Source organism: Ranitomeya imitator, chromosome 2 (genome assembly GCF_032444005.1).
Source record: "Ranitomeya imitator isolate aRanImi1 chromosome 2, aRanImi1.pri, whole genome shotgun sequence".
Lineage (NCBI taxonomy): Eukaryota > Metazoa > Chordata > Amphibia > Anura > Dendrobatidae > Ranitomeya > Ranitomeya imitator.
Genome location: NC_091283.1, coordinates 378465283 through 378487014, shown reverse-complemented (window position 1 = coordinate 378487014; position 21732 = coordinate 378465283).

Here is a 21732-nt window from a genome sequence, read left to right as displayed (position 1 = left end):
CGGTCCCTCCTTCCACTAGGCCTCCACTGACCTGTCTACTGCCGCCCGTGTTCCCCTGGAACCAATTGTAAATTGCCTACAGCCAGGCCAATTTATTATGTTAGGGCTTCGAAGCCTGTCTGCGGTCCCTCCTTCCACTAGGCCTCCACTGACCTGTCTACTGCCGCCCGGGTTCCCCTGGAACCAATTTTAAATTGCCTACAGCCAGCCCAATTTATTATGTTAGGGCTTCGAAGCCTGTCTGCGGTCCCTCCTTCCACTAGGCCTCCACTGACCTGTCTACTGCTGCCCGGATTCCCCTGGAACCAATTTTAAATTGCCTACAGCCAGCCCAATTTATTATGTTAGGGCTTCGAAGCCTGTCTGCGGTCCCTCCTTCCACTAGGCCTCCACTGACCTGTCTACTGCTGCCCGGGTTCCCCTGGAACCAATTTTAAATTGCCTACAGCCAGCCCAATTTATTATGTTAGGGCTTCGAAGCCTGTCTGCGGTCCCTCCTTCCACTAGGCCTCCACTGACCTGTCTACTGCTGCCCGGGTTCCCCTGGAATCAATTTTAAATTGCCTACAGCCAGCCCAATTTATTATGTTAGGGCTTCGAAGCCTGTCTGCGGTCCCTCCTTCCACTAGGCCTCCACTGACCTGTCTACTGCTGCCCGGGTTCCCCTGGAACCAATTTTAAATTGCCTACAGCCAGCCCAATTTATTATGTTAGGGCTTCGAAGCCTGTCTGTGGTCCCTCCTTCCACTAGGCCTCCACTGACCTGTCTACTGCTGCCCGGGTTCCCCTGGAACCAATTTTAAATTGCCTACAGCCAGCCCAATTTATTATGTTAGGGCTTCGATGCCTGTCTGCGGTCCCTCCTTCCACTAGGCCTCCACTGACCTGTCTACTGCTGCCCGTGTACCCCTTGAACCAACATCAGAAAATATAAAAATAAGTATTTTGCTTATAAAAAAGAAAATACTGGAGAGATATCAAATGCAGACATTTTAACATTAAAAACAAACACATACAACAAAAATCTGGTACAGTACTAAAAATGGCCACCAGCTACAATAACTTTCTCCTGCAAGTAGTTAACTGAAAGTTTTTTCAATTTAAAACACAGATATGGCATCCACCGAGTGTTGTCCTGTCGCGTCTTCTTTATATTATTGCCAAGAAGATGCAAAACAATGAAAATAATAAAATCATTATTTACCAAAAAAATAGAGTAAGTCAAAACCACATTGCAAATAAACATTCATTACAAATAAAGAAGCAGGGCGCGTCCGAGGGTGAGTATATACCTAATAAGAATATAATCACCCTCGGACGCGCCCTGCTTCTTTCCGACAGCCTTCCTTCCTAAGAATCAGCCCTTCCGTGGTGTAGAGAGAGGGTGTGTTACACTCCAAGGTGTTCCCCAGGTTGCCTTTCCTGAGCTTCGATCTTCATGCTCTCGTTTAGTAGTTGTCGGAAAGTAGGCTGCATTAGGCCTACAAATTGGGTATGGGGTGTAGAGAGATGGTGTGTTCAACTCCAAGGTGTTCTCCAGGTTGCCTTTCCTGAGCTTCGATCTTCCGGCTCTCGTTTAGTAGTTGTTGGAAACTACACTGCTTTAGGCCTACAAAATGGGTATCGGGTGGAGAGAGATGGTGTGTTACACTCCAAGGTGTTCCCCAGGTTGCCTTGCCATTGCTTCGGTCTTCCGACTCTCGTTTAGTAGTTGTAGAAAACTACACTGCATTAGGCCTACAAAATGGGTATCGGGTGGAGAGAGATGGTGTGTTACACTCCAAGGCGTTCCCCAGGTTGCCTTGCCATTGCTTCGGTCTTCCGACTCTCGTTTAGTAGTTGTAGAAAACTACACAGCATTAGGCCTACAAAATGGGTATGGGGTGGAGAGAGATGGTGTGTTACACTCCAAGGTGTTCTCCAGGTTTCCTCGCCATTGCTTCGATCTTCCGACTCTCGTTTAGTAGTTGTAGAAAACTACACTGCATTAGGCCTACAAAATGGGTATCGGGTGGAGAGAGATGGTGTGTTACACTCCAAGGTGTTCCCCAGGTTGCCTTGCCATTGCTTCGGTCTTCCGACTCTCGTTTAGTAGTTGTAGAAAACTACACAGCATTAGGCCTACAAAATGGGTATGGGGTGGAGAGAGATGGTGTGTTCCACTCCAAGGTGTTCTCCAGGTTGCCTTTCCTGAGCTTCTATCTTCAGGCTCTCGTTAAATTGTGGTTAAATGGAACAACTGCATTTGGCGTACTAGTTGGTTTGGGGCCTACTAACAGTGTCTGCCGCTCCTTGCTGTTCTCCTGGTTTCCTGTCCTGAAATTCCGTTTTCAGGCGCTCGTTAAGTAGTTGTTAATGTTAGACTGCATTTGGCCTACTAGTTGGGTTGGGGCCTACTATCGGTGTCTGCCACTCCTTGCTGTTCTCCTCCACTGAACAAAGCTGTGCCGCCTGTTTACTACGGTTGCCAATTTTGAACTGCATTTCGACTACTTACTGATTTGGGCCTACTCTCTGTGTCAGCCTCTCATTCCAGTTGTCCTCCACTGCAATGCCCCCTGGTTATTCCTGTGTTACCAATTTTGAACTGCATTTAGCCCACTTTATTATTTGGGCCTATATCTGTGTTTCCTCCTCATCCTGCCCATTGCCCAGCCTGTGATAGATGAGTCTGCTGGTACATTGACCCATAACGCAACATTCCCCGTGCACGCTACACAACAACATTGTGACCCTGCTGAAAGTCAGGTTCCTCTTCCCGCATACCATACCACCTTACACGGGGACAAAGAGGAAGGTGCAGATGAAAGTGCAGGTTCCTTCATCAGGTGGGGGGAGGAATACTAGTTGGCGACGTCACTGGCACAGGGCCTCTCATAGTACGCAAAAGTGTTGCTGCCGGTGGGTGGCGCCCCCGCCGTGCAAACACACCGCTGTACTTTGAGGGGCCCTGTGCCAGTGCCAATGCCAACGAGTGGGCCCCCCCTGCTTGCTCAGGTTCACAGCACTTGCAAAGTTGAAATACTTACCTCTCCCTGCTCCACTGCCGTGACGTGGTCCAGATTTCCTGGGCCCACTAATTACTTGAACCAGCCCTACCCACCACAACTTTAGCCAAATGACCCCCAATTTCAAATGCCTTCCAATTATTATAAGGTAAATTACGCTTGACAAGCTTCATTAAGAAGAATGGATGGTTTTGACATTAAAATGGGCACTCTAGGTGTTTTCCTGGCCCCCACTCACTGCCGACTATGCTGCCCCATTGACTTGCATTGGGTTTCGTGTTTCGGTCGATCCCGACTTTACGTCATAATCGGCCGATTTCACTCGACCCGACTTTTGAGATAGTCGGGTTTCGCGAAACCCGGCTCGACTCTAAAAAGGTCAAGGTCGCTCAACTCTACTCACGAGTGCTTCCTCAGCATGGGGCCTAGCCAGAAGAGTCAATACGATATGGAGCATGCTGCACAATGGGGGCCAGGAGGTGACCAGGGTCTCTTCTTACCTCAAATTCACTGTCCTCTCAGGGCAAGCGGGGATTCCGGTCCATGACCCTTTCAGTGCCGCTGTGCTCTTCTAGGCACATATTTCTGTCCAGCCGCTTCACTGATGCCTCCATCTTGTGCCAGTCATTACACTGGCTACCCATTCGCTACAGGGTCCAGTATAAACTCATCTCTCTCACCCACAAAGCTCTCCACAGTTCTGCACCGCCTTATATCTCCTCTCTCACCTCCGTCTATCGCCCTACACGTGCCCTCCGTTCTACAAATGACCTAAGACTAACATCCCCCGTAATCCGAACCTTGCACCTCCGTCTACAAGCCTTCTCTCGTGCTGTGCCAGCTCTCTGGAATGCACTTCCCCAGACGATCAGACTGATACCTAGCCCCGACCTATTCAAGCACGCTTTAAAAACCCATCTCTTCAAACAAGCTTACCACATCAACTACTCAGTAAACTAACTTTGTCCTGTTCCCTCCTTCCAAATATCATCTGCATGTGAATCTGCACCCTATTATTCATCTGTCTCCACACCCTCCATACACACGATAACTGCACTTGATACTTGACTATTGCACTTAAACACACGGGCTGATGACCGGATCATGCAGCTTTATATGAAAATCCCTATTTATTATAATTGCCAGACCTGAAATAACAAGCACTTTTCACCTATTGTGTCCCCCCATTTCCTTGTAGATTGTAAGCTTGCGAGCAGGGACCTCACCCCTAATGTCACTGTTTAAATTGTCTTAACTTGTACTGAATTTATTGTCTGTACATGTCCCCGCTTAATTGTAAAGTGCTGCGGAATTTGTTGGCGCTATATAAATAAAAATTATTATTATTATAATTATTATCCCTCTCTATCCCGCATCACCGGTGAAACCTGGGACCTCCTCGTTGAGCCGGTCTACGCTCTCCTGGGCTGCGCGGCAGATTTGTGAGGAGGATCGCAGCCTCTGAATCGCAACACCGGATACCGGATGTTTCCGCCTCAGGGGCCCTAAATTGAGGAACCCCACGTCTCGGTTCTCTCCCTAGGATGCTTCCCCTTTTGATCGCTTTTTATTCAAATTTTTCAGACACAGAATGAACTAAAACCAGCAATTCAGTTTTTGATTTGATTTTATTTGTGCTGTTCACCGTGCGGTAAAAGTAATAAGGCCAATTAGCTTATTGGGTCGATACAATTACAGTGACACCAGATTTGCATAGTTTTTCGAAGATTTGTTCTTTCTACAGACTAAAAACAATATTTTAGCAAAATTAATTTGTTTTTGCATCGTTTTATTGCGAGACCTGTAACTATTATTTTTTTGCCAAATGAGCCATATCAGTGTTTGTTTTTTGTGGGTCGGTTTGGCAGAGATATATATATATATATTTTATTATTATTTATTTATTTATTTTCACATATGGCTTTTTGTTCACTTTTTACTCACTTTTTTGAGAGTCACTACGATGAAAAAGCGTCATATTTGCCATGTTTTTTGGGGGGGGCGTTCGCTAAAAGGAATAAATGATGTGCCAGTTTTAGGCTGCCGTCACACTAAGGCCGCCGTCACACATGCGAGTTTTACGGACGTAAGAGCGCAGAATCTACGTCCGTAAAACTCGCAAAAAATACGGCACAATTATTCTCTATGCCCCTGCTCCTATTTGCCGTATTTTACTGATCAGTATTATACGGCTTTCTACGGCCGTACAAAATCGCAGCATGCTGCGTTTGTCACCGTACTGCGCAAGAAATACGCCAATGAAAGTCTATGGAAGCGTGAAAAATACGGATTACACACGGACAAGCAGTGTGACTTGCGAGAAATACGCAGCGCTGTTAGAGAGAAAAGCCGGTAATTCAGTGCGGTGTACAGTAAAATCACACTGACAGCTTACAGTCCAATAGGTAGAATAAATGTGTACACATAGAATAGGTATATATATATATATATATATATATATATATATATATATATATATATATATATATATATATGTCAGTGAGACACATATATGTATATATATTAATATTTATTCCAGCGCTAGACAGCTTGAAAGCCGGTAATTCAATTACCGGCTTTTTCCTTCTCCTTCCTAAAACCCGACATGATTTGAGACATGGTTTACATACAGTAAACCATGTCTTCTCTCCATTTTTTTTGCAGATTCCACACTACTAATGTCAGTAGTGTGTATCTGCAAAATTTGGCCGTTCTAGCTCTTAAAATAAAGGGTTAAATGGCGGAAAAAATTGGCGTGGGCTCCCGCGCAATTTTCTCCGCCAGAGTAGTAAAGCCAGTGACTGAGGGCAGATATTAATAGCCTGGAGAGGGTCCACGGTTACAATAGCAAGGTGGCATTAACCCTTCATTACCCCATATCCCACCGCTACACGGGAATGGGAAGAGAGTGGCCAAGTGCCAGAATAGGCGCATCTTCCAGATGTGCCTTTTCTGGGGTGGCTGGGGGCAGATATTTTTTGCCAGGGGGGGGCCAATAACCGTGGACCCTCTCCAGGCTATTAATATCTGCCCTCAGTCACTGGCTTTACTACTCTGGCGGAGAAAATTGCGCGGGAGCCCACGCCAATTTTTTCCGCCATTTAACCCTTTATTTTAAGAGCTAGAACGGCCAAATTTTGCAGATACACACTACTGACATTAGTAGTGTGGAATCTGCAAAAAAAATGGAGAGAAGACATGGTTTACTGTATGTAAACCATGTCTCAAATCATGTCGGGTTTTAGGAAGGAGAAGGAAAAAGCCGGTAATTGAATTACCGGCTTTCAAGCTGTCTAGCGCTGGAATAAATATTAATATATATACATATATGTGTCTCACTGACATATATATATATATATACCTATTCTATGTGTACACATTTATTCTACCTATTCTACTGTAAGCTGTCAGTGTGATTTTACTGTACACCGCACTGAATTACCGGCTTTTCTCTCTAATATATGTGTCTACTGACACATATATATATATATATATATAGACAGTATATATATATTTTCTTTTCTTTTTGGGACACATGGATCACTTCTATAGCGGTATGTTGGTTTTGCTAGCCTGCGAGAAAACCACGCAGTACGGATGCCATACGGATTACATACGGAGGATGCCATGCGCAAAAAACGCTGACACACCCTGCCTACGGAGGAGCTACGGACCACTTTTTTCGGGACTTTTCAGCGTATTACGGCGGTAATATACGGACCGTATTGTTTTACGCTGTGTGTGACGCCGGCCTAACAGTATTTGGTCAGTATTTTTTCATCAGTATTTGGAAGCCAAAACCAGGAGTGGGAGAAAAATGCAGAAGTGGTGCATATGTTTAGGTCGTTCCAGATGCGGCAATACCAATTATTTGCACTTTTTTTTTGTTTATTATCATTTTATCACATGACCTCAGGGTTACTATGGTAACCATCAAGACTCACGATTCTCATCACGGGGTCCGATGGCTACTAAGGGTGTCTCGTGACATCATCGTAGCAACTTAGATACCGCTGTCGCGATTGACAGCGATATTTAAGGGGATAATCGGCCCCGATCTGTCGCAAAACCAGTTAGGTCAGATACTTCTAGGTGTCGGCTGTCACATACAGCTGACACCCATGGAAATTGCCTCTGCTCGGTGGCACTATTCTCTTATTCCTCAGTACTAGTGATGAGCGAATATACTCGTGACTCGAGATTTCCCGAGCATGCTCGGGTGTCCGCCAAGTATTTTTTAGTGCTCGGAGATTTAGTTTTCATCGCCGCAGCGTAATGATTTACATCGGTTAGCCGGCTTGATTACATGTGGGGATTCCCTAGCAACCAGGCAACCCCCACATGTACTCAGGCTAGCTAACAGATGTAAATCATTTCGCTGCGGCGATGAAAACTAAATCTCCGAGCACTAAAAACTACTCGGAGGACCCCCGAGCGTGCTCGGGAAATAGGGAGTAACGAGTATATTCACGCATCACTACTCAGTACCCTTAATGACCGCCGTTAAAAAGTGTATCTGCAGTCGTTTAGCAGTTAAAAGATGGAATACCAGAAAGACAAAAAACGCAATGAAAATTAAAACATAACCTAAATTATTCAACAGGTACAGAAAATCTGCAACATCAAAAACTCATCAAAATGTCATCGTGTGAACGCAGCCTGAAGACGCTGCTGAACTGTGCGGCTTTGGGGCTTTTTTTTTTCCTATCGGCTTCTATGTGGAGCCTGCGTACCATATGCACTGTGAGGAGCCGCCTGCGTACGATGTCCACGGAGCGGAGCCGTGTGCATGATGTGCGCTGAACAGAGCCGCATATGCATGGAGTAGAGCCACGTGTGCATGAGAGGAGCTACACATGTCCGGCGTGGGTACAGAGAGCTGTGCATGTATGATGAATAGCCGCGCATGCACGGTGTGAGTACGGAGCAGAACTGCACATGTACAAATGGAGCCACACAGATACACCTACTTTGTGTCAGCACTGAGGGGGTTACTGTCCAGTAATGGGGAATCTCCAGCACCTACCTCCACCTGCAGAGCCGCACACCACATATATGGCTGTTCTCTGCTCATAGGAACTGTGATAAGGTCACAGGTGAGGAGGAGTCAGGGGTCACATGATCAGGGGCCTCAGTGTATGATGTGAATGGAGCGGAGTTGTACATGTAGGATGAGAAGTCGCCCATGTACAACGCATGTATATGGCATGGAGCTACGTGAGAATGGAGAGGAGTGAGCGTATGTGTACGTGGCGCATGTGTAAAGAGATGGACAAACTGCCCACGTTCCACCTTGAAGAAAATTCAAATTGTTGTAATGTATATTGTGAACTGTGATTTGTGATAATGATGTTGATAATGTGTGTAGTTTAACAGTAAAGATAGCCTTAATGTTTAGGATTATCCCAGATTGGGAGGGGATAAATTGAAGGGAATGTGACGGTTTCCAGTCAGGGAGTCCTATAGGGCCTGGAGAATAAACCTAAGGTCCAGTGTGAGCAGAGCCATATACTGGGGTGTCCCAAAATATAGAGGAGACCGTGGCAGAGATAGTGTTATCCAGTGTAAAAGTGACTGAAAGACAGAGTGACTTGCCGGAGACGGGTCCTGGGAAATGACACATAGCAGTAAGGCTCAGAGCTTATAGCTCCTGAAGGTAACAGGCCCAGGCAGCACTGAGTATGCGAGATGAGTAGAGTTCTCTGGGCAGGAGTTCCAGAGTAGTGATGAGCAAATGTGTTCGGAAAACGATCGCCAAACTTAAATTCGGCACGAATATGGCACATTCTGATTCGTGATCGGAAACATGAGCAAAGTTTTATGAAATCAGAAAAAATTGGAAACAGTGGAACAGCAGAAAAATATTGCATTGCCACTAAATTATTTTCAGCACTTTGGCTACAATAATGTTGGTGAATCATGAGCGTGGGGCACGTGTTTTATGAGGGGAGGAAGTTTGCAGAGCTCAGAGGTGCGGCGTTCTTGTAAACTGTAATTGTTTTTTTTTCTACCTTTATGTGTGCACATAGTGGCTTGCCAATCAGGGCACAGGAAACATCCACAATGTCCTGACACAATGGCTTGTGTCACTGGTTGCTGAAATCTCATGTCCCTCTCCATATAAGGCCGGTTTCATACGTCAGTGGCTCCGGTACGTGAGGTGACAGTTTCCTCACGTACCGGAGACACTGACTCGCGTAGGCACATTGAAATCAATGTGTCTCTGCACATGGCAGCGTGTTTTCACGGACAGTGTGTCCGTGTGCAAAACACGGAGACATGTCAGTGTTCTTGGGAGCGCATGTATTACACGGACCCATTAAAGTCAATGGGTCCGTGTAAAACACGTACCGCACACGGACGCTGTCGTGTGCTGTGCAGGAGACAGCGCTACAGTATGAGCTGTCCCCCCCATGTGGTGCTGAAGCCGCCATTCATATCTTCTCTCCATGAAGATATGAAAAATCCACCCATAGGGGTGGAGCCGCATATTTATGACTGTAATGGGCGGCACCACGTGACCGCTCATACAGGAGAAGCTGCGGGAGGACAGGACGCTGCGTGGGAGCCAGGTGAATATTTTATTACCAGCGGGCGGGCGCACAGGGGGTGGGAGGGGGTGGGGACAGGGATCTTTATTTAAAACACGAAAAAAAAAAAAAAAAAGGATTTTTCATATCTTCTTGCCAGCGAACGCTGCTGGAGAGAAGATATGAATGGCGGCTTCAGCACCAGATGCAGGGGACAGCGCTTATCTCTAGCGCTGTCTCCTGCACGCTCCATGTGGTACCCAGTCGGCACACGGGCGGCACACGTGTGCCACACGGATGGCCTACGTGAGCTCACAGACACACGGACACGGATAACTCCGGTACCGATTTTTTCGGTACCGGAATTATCTGGACGTGTGAGACTGGCCTAAATAGAAGACATCTTGTTTTAGGGCCATTTTTACACTGTAACAGCACAGAGAGGCTGCTCTTGATCTTGGCACTGTTAGGCTGTACACATCAGTTTTTTGCCGTCAGGCTCAATCTGGTGAATTTTGAATAAAACGGATCTGGCAAATGATGCCACCGGATCTGTTTTTTTCTCATAGACTTGTATTAGCGACAGATTGCGACAGATGACCTCAGATTCATCCGACGTTCGCCAGATCCGTCGAAAATTGTTTATCTGTGGCGGGGAAAAATGGACAAAGTAACGTTTTTGGTTTCCGGATCTGGCACCGTCCGACGTTTGCTGGAATGGAAGCCTATGGGCGCTGGAAGGCGCCGGATCTGTCACATGATGGAATCTGGTACCGGATTCCGTTTTTTTAACTGCGCATGCTCACATTCAATTGGCCAGCCCCTAATTAGGAGAGTGATATAAAACCTGCCAGGTAGGCAGTCATCCATTTATCAGCCAGCAAGCAAGCAAGACACAGACCTGCCGCCAGAGCTGAATCCTGCCACCAGAGCTGAAGCCTGCTGCCAGAGCTGAAACCTGCCGCCTGAGCTGAAACTTGCCACCAGAGCTAAAACTTGTCCCAGGCCTGCCAGCCACAGCCTGCCAGCAGCCAGCCACATCATACCAGGCAGTAGCCAGCCACAGCCTACCGGGCCGGCAGCCAGCCACAGCCTGCCAGCAGCAGCATGTCTTCTTCTGGGAGTCCTCCCCCACGTCGTCAGCACTGTAAGGTAAATAAATGTTTTTTTTTGTTTTTTTCTTTTTGGTGATGTTCACGTTATATACTGTATGTATATATATATATATATATATATATATATATATATATATATATTTATTTAATATACATATAATAAATATATAATTTTTTATAACAGGAAGCCGCAGCATCTGCGGTGCTTCCAGAAGGAAATGGACAGGGTGGGGAAATACCCGGAGCGGGCTCGCAATTGGTAAGTTTCTTACATGCATTGCGGAACCACATCATCTCAGACATCACAGTACACACAACACATACAGTGGGGCAAAAAAGTATTTAGTCAGTCAGCAATAGTGCAAGTTCCACCACTTAAAAAGATGAGAGGCGTCTGTAATTTATATCATAGGTAGACCTCAACTATGGGAGACAAACTGAGAAAAAAAATCCAGAAAATCACATTGTCTGTTTTTTTAACATTTTATTTGCATATTATGGTGGAAAATAAGTATTTGGTCAGAAACAAAATTTCATCTCAATACTTTGTAATATATCCTTTGTTGGCAATGACAGAGGTCAAACGTTTTCTGTAAGTCTTCACAAGGTTGCCACACACTGTTGTTGGTATGTTGGCCCATACCTCCATGCAGATCTCCTCTAGAGCAGTGATGTTTTTGGCTTTTCGCTTGGCAACACGGACTTTCAACTCCCTCCAAAGGTTTTCTATAGGGTTGAGATCTGGAGACTGGCTAGGCCACTCCAGGACCTTGAAATGCTTCTTATGAAGCCACTCCTTCGTTGCCCTGGTGGTGTGCTTTGGATCATTGTCATGTTGAAAGACCCAGCCACGTTTCATCTTCAATGCCCTTGCTGATGGAAGGAGGTTTGCACTCAAAATCTCACGATACATGGCCCCATTCATTCTTTCATGTACCCGGATCAGTTGTCCTGGCCCCTTTGCAGAGAAACAGCCCCAAAGCATGATGTTTCCACCACCATGCTTTACAGTAGGTATGGTGTTTGATGGATGCAACTCAGTACTCTTTTTCCTCCAAACACGACAAGTTGTGTTTCTACCAAACAGTTCCAGTTTGGTTTCATCAGACCATAGGACATTCTCCCAAAACTCCTCTGGATCATCCAAATGCTCTCTAGCAAACTTCAGACGGGCCCGGACATGTACTGGCTTAAGCAGTGGGACACGTCTGGCACTGCAGGATCTGAGTCCATGGTGGCGTAGTGTGTTACTTATGGTAGGCCTTGTTACATTGGTCCCAGCTCTCTGCAGTTCATTCACTAGGTCCCCCCGCGTGGTTCTGGGATTTTTGCTCACCGTTCTTGTGATCATTCTGACCCCACGGGGTGGGATTTTGCGTGGAGCCCCAGATCGAGGGAGATTATCAGTGGTCTTGTATGTCTTCCATTTTCTAATTATTGCTCCCACTGTTGATTTCTTCACTCCAAGCTGGTTGGCTATTGCAGATTCAGTCTTCCCAGCCTGGTGCAGGGCTACAATTTTGTTTCTGGTGTCCTTTGACAGCTCTTTGGTCTTCACCATAGTGGAGTTTGGAGTCAGACTGTTTGAGGGTGTGCACAGGTGTCTTTTTATACTGATAACAAGTTTAAACAGGTGCCATTACTACAGGTAATGAGTGGAGGAAAGAGGAGACTCTTAAAGAAGAAGTTACAGGTCTGTGAGAGCCAGAAATCTTGATTGTTTGTTTCTGACCAAATACTTATTTTCTACCATAATATGCAAAAAAAATGTTAAAAAAACAGACAATGTGATTTTCTGGATTTTTTTCTTCTCAGTTTGTCTCCCATAGTTGAGGTCTACCTATGATGTAAATTACAGACGCCTCTCATCTTTTTAAGTGGTGGAACTTGCACTATTGCTGACTGACTAAATACTTTTTTGCCCCACTGTAAGTGTAACATGCCAGGTATCCGGTTGTTACAGTGCTGTTCCTTTCGGGGAGGGTAATATCATGCTTGGAGGCAAGGGGAGTTTCCTTTACCTGGTAAGGCACCCACGTACAACACATTCTGAATCCAGGCCAGAAGGGAGAGCTCAGGACCCAGATTCAGGGGAGCTTCCAGGGGTGAACCTAGCCTCTCTGCTGCCTGTGGCGAACGGAAAAATGGTGCCCCCCCCCACACACACAGTCCCTGCTGGAGGGGGGGCAGGAAGGAGGGAAGAGGGGGGCGTGCACTTGACCCTGGAGTTTTATTAAAAAAAAAAAAAACTAGCAGTGCAAATCCAGTTACCGTATATACTCGAGTATAAGCCGACCCGAGTATTATAAGCCGACCCCCTTAATTTTGCCACAAAAAACTGGGAAAACCTAATGACTCGAGTATAAGCCTAGGGTGGGAAATGCAGCAGCTACCTGCAAATTTCAAAAGTAAAAATAGATACCAATAAAAGTAAAATTAATTGAGACATCAGTAGGTTAAGTGTTTTTGAATATCCATATTGAATCAGGAGCCTCATATAATGCTCCATAAAGTTTGATGGGCCCCATTAGATGCTTCATATTAAAATATGCCCCATATAATCCTGCATAAAGGGTAATAAGGGCCCCATAAGATGCTCCATAGAGATATTTGCCCTATATAGTGCTGCACAAGCGTTATGGCCCCATAAGATGCTCCGTACAGTCACTTGCCCCATATAGTGCTGCACAAGTGTTATGGCCCCATAAGATGCTCCGTATAGCCACTTGCCCCTTATAGTGCTGCACAAGTGTTATGGCCCCATAAGATGCTCCGTATAGCCACTTGCCCCTTATAGTGCTGCACAAGCGTTATGGCCCCATTGTAGTGCTCCGTACAGCCACTTGCCCCATATAGTGCTGCACAAGTGTTATGGCTCCATAAGATGCTCCGCACAGCCACTTGCCCCTTATAATGCTGCACAAGTGTTATGGCCCCATAAGATGCTCCGCACAGCCACTTGCCCCTTATAGTGCTGCACAAGTGTTATGGCCCCATAAGATGCTCCGTATAGCCACTTGCCCCTTATAGTGCTGCACAAGCGTTATGGCCCCATTGTAGTGCTCCGTACAGCCACTTGCCCCATATAGTGCTGCACAAGTGTTATGGCCCCATAAGATGCTCCGCACAGCCACTTGCCCCTTATAATGCTGCACAAGTGTTATGGCCCCATAAGATGCTCCGTACAACCACTTGCCCCTTTTAGTGCTGCACAAGAGTTATGGCCCCATAAGATGCTCTGCACAGCCACTTGCCCCTTATAATGCTGCACAAGTGTTATGGCCCCATAAGATGCTCCGTACAACCACTTGCCCCTTTTAGTGCTGCACAAGAGTTATGGCCCCATAAGATGCTCTGCACAGCCACTTGCCCCATATAGTGCTGCACAAGTGTTATGGCCCCATAAGACGCTCTGCACAGCCACTTGCCCCTTATAGTGCTGCACAAGAGTTATGGCCCCATAAGATGCTCCGCACAGCCACTTGCCCCTTATAGTGCTGCACAAGAGTTATGGCCCCATAAGATGCTCTGCACAGCCACTTGCCCCTTATAATGCTGCACAAGTGTTATGGCCCCATAAGATGCTCCGCACAGCCACTTGCCCCTTATAGTGCTGCACAAGAGTTATGGCCCCATAAGATGCTCCGCACAGCCACTTGCCCCTTATAGTGCTGCACAAGAGTTATGGCCCCATAAGATGCTCTGCACAGCCACTTGCCCCTTATAAGGCTGCACAAGTATTATGGCCCCATAAGATGCTCCATACAGTCACTTGCCCCATATGCTTTTGCTGCGATAAAAAAAAAAATCACATACTCATCTCTCTTTGCTCAGGACCCCGGCACTGACAATATTTACCTGCTCCTCGTGCGGCTCCGTCTTCGGCACTGACGTTCAGCAGAGGGCGCGCACTGACTACGTCACCGCACCCTCTGACCTGAGCGTCACTGCCAGAGGACGCTTTAGACGGAGCTGCACTGGAACGAGGAGAGGTAAATATCACGCAGCTCTGCGCTCCCCCTCCCCGTATTCTCACCTACTGCTGGCGCTGAGTTCCTGCTTCTTCCACCGCTGCATCTTCTTCCTGTATTGAGCGGTCACAGTTACCGCTCATTACAGAAATGAATATGCATATTCATTTGTGTAATGAGCGGTACCATGTAACTGCTCAGTGCAGGAAGAATCTGCAGCGCTGGAAGAAGCAGGGACGTCCAGGGACCGCGCCGGGAGTAGGTGAGTATAATACTACAGAATCTGCCGCCCCCTCTCTTCTGCCGCCTGAGCCAAAGAGCTCAAATCACTTCATGGTAGCAGCGTCACTAGGAGCTTCCCTCAGCTTTAAGCATTCTGGTCTGAAGGAGGAGTTAGGTCAGTGGGAGAGAGACACTGAGGAGAAAGGAATTCTGGAACAGAGAGCAGACTATGGAGCCGTGAAGTCGGGACTGAGCTGCAGCTCCATGAAAGGAAGAGAACCCAAGGGGTTGTTGTATATAATGGAGCCATTGAGGCAAGGAGCACAGGAGTGGAAAAGGGTTCAGAGGGGAACTGTGACCGGGCACCCTCAGAGCCGAAGTGCAGAAACCAGGCACCAACAACCTGAGGCTTTTGTGGTACTCTAGGACACATAGCAGGACTGGAGGGCTTAGAACTGTATGTAATTTTCCCACACCACACCGGGGGGGTGAAGCAGCACCTGAAGAGCCCGGGTCGTGATAGAGATTCTGTAAAAAGGCTTAAGCTGCCCATTATATGGGTACCTGTTCTAGGACAGGAGGGTAAGGACTTTGCCAGGACAGCTTCCATCCTAAACACATTAAAAAGTTTATTGTCTACAGCCAGGCCCTCAGATATAACCGTATCTGTTCCAGTCCTAAGGACAGGGATGAACACCTAACCCAACTTAAAATGTCATTTTTAAATCAAGGTTACCATCCCACCTCCATTGATGATTAGATCATTAGGGCCACAAGGATCCCGAGAAGTCAAGTACTTCAATACGGAAAAAGAGGAAAATCATTGTGTACCTCTGGCAGTGACCTACAACCCACAGCTTGAAATAATGAGAAAAACGGCTAAGAAACTTCACTATATCCTACACAAGGATGACCGGTTAAAAATATTATTCAAAGACCCCCCCTGTCATGATCCCAATGGCAGGGGATCACAAAAGGACAAGCACAAAAACAAAACAAGCTCTAGGGTGATGGAACCTGAGCTGACCGCGATCCTGAACCTAAACACACAACTAGCAGTAGCCGGGGAACGTGCCTACGATGATTCCTAGACGTCTCGCGTCAGCCGAAGGATTAACTTCCCCTATTAGAAGAAACACAGACCTCACTTGCCTCCAGAGAAACACCCCACAGAAATAGCAGCCCCCCACATGTAATAACGGTGAAATGAGAGGAAAGCACATACGTAGTTATGAAAACAGAATCAGCAAAAATGAGGCCCGCTAAAGCTAGATAGCAGAGGATACAAAAGTGAACTGCGCGGTCAGCGAAAAACCCTTCAAAAAACCATCCTGAAATTACTTGAACTCATGTGCCAACTCATGGAACATGAGGAGTAATTTCAGCCCACTAGAGCAACCAGCAGCAAGGAATCACATATCTGCAAGCTGGACTAAGACAAAAATTAAGCAAAACGTGGAACAGGAAAATCAAAACTTAGCTTGTCCTGAAGATTACAGACGCAGGTAGCAGAGGTAAAAAGACACACTGATTACATTGATAGCCGGTGAGGAAATGACAAGAAAGCCAGGTTAAATAGGAAACTCCCATAACCTGATGGAACAGGTGGACACCAGAGACCGCAGAGAACACAAGTCACCCAGTACCATCAGTAACCACCAGAGGGAGCCCAAAAACAGAACTCACAACAGTACCCCCCCTTGAGGAGGGGTCACCAAACCCTCACGAGAACCACCAGGGTGACCAGGATGAGCCCTATGAAATGCACGGACCAAATCGGCAGCATGAACATCAGAGGCAACCACCCAAGAATTATCCTCCTGACCATAACCCTTCCACTTGACCAAATACTGGAGTTTCCGTCTGGAAACACGAGAATCCAAGATCTTCTCCACAACATACTCCAATTCACCCTCCACCAGCACCGGAGCAGGAGGCTCAAGCGAAGGAACAACAGGTACCTCATACTTCCGCAACAACGACCGATGGAACACATTATGAATAGCAAACAATGCCGGGAGATCCAAACGAAACGACACAGGGTTAAGAATTTCCAAGATCCTATAGGGACCGATGAACCGAGGCTTGAACTTAGGAGAAGAGACCTTCATAGGAACAAAACGAGAAGACAACCACACCAAGTCCCCAACAAGAAGTCGAGGACCCACGCGGCGACGGCGATTAGCAAACTGCTGAGCCCTCTCCTGGGACAACTTCAAATTGTCCACCACATGACTCCAAATCTGATGCAACCTATCCACCACCATGTCCACTCCAGGACAATCAGAAGGCTCCACCTGACCAGAGGAAAAACGAGGATGAAACCCCGAATTACAAAAGAAAGGAGAAACCAAGGTAACAGAACTAGCCCGATTATTAAGGGCAAATTCGGCAAGCGGCAAAAAGGTAACCCAGTCATCTTGATCAGCAGAAACAAAAAACCTTAAATAAGTTTCTAAAGTCTGATTAGTTCGTTCCGTCTGGCCATTCGTCTGGGGATGGAATGCAGACGAAAAGGACAAATCAATGCCCATCTTAGCACAGAACGTCCGCCAAAATCTAGACACAAACTGGGATCCCCTGTCAAAAACGATGTTCTCCGGAATGCCATGCAAACGGACCACGTTTTGAAAAAACAGAGGGACCAACTCAGAGGAGGAAGGTAACTTAGGCAAGGGTACCAGATGAACCATCTTAGAAAAGCAGTCACACACAACCCAGATGACGGACATTTTTTGAGAGACAGGGAGATCCGAAATAAAGTCCATGGAAATGTGCGTCCAAGGCCTCTTCGGGATAGGCAAAGGTGACAACAATCCACTGGCCCGAGAACAGCAAGGCTTAGCCCGAGCGCAAACTCCACAAGACTGCACGAAAGAACGCACATCCCTCGACAAGGAAGGCCACCAAAAAGACCTGGCCACCAAGTCTCTAGTACCAAATATTCCAGGATGACCCGCCAACACAGAAGAATGTACCTCGGAAATGAATCTACTGGTCCAATTATCCGGAACAAACAGTCTTTCCGGCGGACAACGATCAGGTTTATCCGCCTGAAACTCCTGCAAAGCACGTCGCAAGTCTGGGGAGACAGCCGACAAAATCACCCCATCCCTAAGGATACCAGTGGGCTCAGAATTTCCAGGGGAGTCAGGCACAAAACTCCTAGAAAGAGCATCCGCCTTCACATTCTTTGAACCTGGCAGGTATGAAACCACAAAATTGAAACGGGAGAAAAACAGTGACCAACGACCTTTAGGGAATTTACTGCCAGGAATCAAATCTATAGCACAATCGCAATCCCTGTGAGGAGGAAGCGAACTGAGCTTAGGCTCCTCAAAAACCTCCCGATAATCAGACAAAAATACCGGAACCTCAGAAGGAGTAGATGAAGCGATAGAAATCGGAGATGCATCATCATGAACCCCCTGACATCCCCAGCTTAACACAGACATTGTTTTCCAGTCCAGGACTGGGTTATGAGTTTGTAACCATGGCAGACCAAGCACTAAGACATCATGTAAATTATACAGTACCAGGAAGCGAATCACCTCCTGATGAACGGGAGTCATACGCATGGCCACTTGTGTCCAGTACTGAGGTTTATTCATAGCCAAAGGTGTAGAGTCAATTCCTATCAAAGGAATAGGAACTTCCAGAGGTTCCAGACTAAACCCACAGCGATTGGCAAATGACCAATCCATAAGACTCAGGGCAGCGCCTGAATCCACATAGGCATCGACGGAAATGGATGATAATGAACAAATCAGAGTCACAGACAGAATGAACTTAGACTGTAAAGTACCAATGGCAACAGACTTATCAACCTTTTTTGTGCGTTTAGAGCATGCTGATATAACATGAGCTGAATCACCACAATAAAAACACAATCCATTTTTCCGCCTATAATTTTGCCGTTCACTTCTGGACTGAATTCTATCACATTGCATTATCTCAGGTGCCTGTTCAGAAGACACCGCCAAATGGTGCACAGGTTTGCGCTCCCGTAAACGCCGATCAATCTGAATAGCCATAGTCATGGACTCATTCAGACCTGTAGGCGCCGGGAACCCCACCATAACATCTTTAATGGCCTCAGAAAGGCCATCTCTGAATTTTGCAGCCAGAGCGCACTCATTCCACTGAGTAAGCACCGACCATTTCCGAAATTTCTGACAATATATTTCTGCTTGATCTTGCCCCTGAGAGAGAGCCCATAAAGCTTTTTCAGCCTGAATCTCTAGGTTAGGTTCCTCATAGAGCAAACCCAATGCCAGAAAAAACGCATCCACATTGAGCAACGCAGGATCCCCTGGTGCCAATGCAAATGCCCAATTCTGAGGGTCACCCCGCAGGAAAGATATAACAATCTTGACCTGCTGAGCAGGGTCTCCAGAGGAGCGAGATTTCAAGGAAAGAAACAACTTGCAATTGTTCCTAAAATTCAGAAAACTAGATCTATCTCCAGAAAAAAACTCTGGGATAGGAATTCTAGGTTCAGACATAGGAGTATGTACAACAAAATCTTGTATATTTTGAACCTTAGCAGCAAGATTATTCAGGCTGGAAGCCAAACTCTGGACGTCCATGATAAACAGCTGAGGTCAGAGCCATTCAAGGATTAAGAGGAGGAAAGAAGCAGCCAGGCTGCAATTAAGGCTAGGCAGCAAACACTGAGGAGGGAAAAAAAAAAAAAAACTTCCTCAGACTACTTTTCCTCCTACTTCAGCCAAAACGATGACCAATTTTTTCTGGCCGGCTATACTGTCAACCATCCCAATGGCAGGGGATCACAAAAGGACAAGCACAAAAACAAAACAAGCTCTAGGGTGATGGAACCTGAGCTGACCGCGATCCTGAACCTAAACACACAACTAGCAGTAGCCGGGGAACGTGCCTACGATGATTCCTAGATGTCTCGCGCCAGCCGAAGGATTAAAGGGAACCTGTCACCCCGTATTTTAAAGATGAGATAAAAATGGCATTAACAAGGGCCAGAGCTGAGCTTTACAGTACTGTCTTCTGTGTGTTTATATTCCGCACCTATCTTGCCGAAATACCTTTTGAAAGTCGGCGTTTGGTGCTGTCACTCAGTCAGGTCTGGTCAGATGGGCGTTGATAAGTTGCGGTTCCTCCCCCACCTCTTGCGTTTCCCTGCGAATGTTATTGCCGCCGTCAGCGTAGTGCTTAGCGCCTGCGCACTAACGTATAATTTGGCGCCTGCGTATTATGGTTTTCCCAACTGTGGGCATATCATAATGGACATTACTGCGCATGCGCGTGTCGGCACTTTTACCTGTGTGCCCCGGAAGTGGTCATATGCGCATACTGTATAGCTGGATGCCGGTAACAGTTTCTCAGCCCCACCTGCGATCGTAAGTTTCGTGCCAAAATCGATTACCAACCTACCTACCTACCTACCTATCTATCTATCTATCTATCTATTGTTCTTTCTTTCCATCTATCTATTATCTATCTATCCTTCTTTCTATCTATCTATCTATCTATCTATCTATCTATGTATCTATCTAACTATATATGTATCTATCAATCTATCTATCATCTATCTAACTATCTATATAAATCTATTGATCAATCTATCTATTATCTATCTATTGTTCTTTCAATCTATCGATCTTTCTATCAATCTATTATCTATCTAAAATTCTATCTATCTAACTATCTTTCTTTTTATCTATTTATCTATTATCTATCTATTATCTATCATTCTTTCTAACTATCTATCTATGTATCCATTTATCTATTATCTATCTATTACCTATCGTTATTTCTATTGATCTTTCTATCTATTCTCTATCTATCGCTCTTTCTATCTATTATCTATCTATCTATCTATCTATCTATCTATTATCTATCTATCGTTCTTTCTATCTATCTATCTATCTATCTTCTATCTATCGTTAGTTATATCTATTATCTATCTATCGATCTTTATATCTATCTATTATCTATCTATTGTTCTTTCTATCTGTATATATCTATCTTATATGTATATATCGATCTTTCTATCTAGCTATTATCTATCTAATGAAAATTCTATCTATCTATCTTTGTATCTATTTATCTATTATCTATTTATTACCTATCTATCGTTATTTCTATCGATCTTTCTATCTATTATCTATCTATTGCTCTTTCTATCTATTATCTATCTATCGTTCTTTCTATCTATCTATCTATCTATCGTTCTTTCTATCTATCTATCTATCTATCTATCTATCTATCTATCTATCTATCTATCTATCTATCTATTATCTATCTATCGTTCGTTCTATCTATTATCTATCTATCTATCTATTATCAATCTATCGTTCTATCTATCTATCTATCTATCTATCTATCTATTATCTATCTATTATCTATCGTTCGTTCTATCTATCTATCTATTATCTATCTATCGTTCTTTCTATCTATCTATCTTTCTATCTATCTATCTATCTTCTATCTATCGTTAGTTCTATCTATTATCTATCTATCGATTTTTATTATCTATCTATTATCTATCTATTGTTCTTTCTATCTGTATATATCTATCTTATATATATATATCGATCTTTCTATCTTGCTATTATCTATCTATTGTTATATCTATCTATCTATCTATCTATCTATCTATCTATCTATCTATCAATATTTCGCTCTATCTATTATCTATCTTTCGTTCTTTATATCTATCTATTATCTATCTATCTCTTTTCTGCTAGCCAACACATTCTATTGATGTTATAACTTCTAACTTTCTTATTCCTTCTTTTTATCTATTTATCTATCTACCAGCAAATTACATACAACATACAACCTGCAACATAAACACCGTGACATTCACCAAGCGATATATGACATGCAACCTAACACATTTGACATG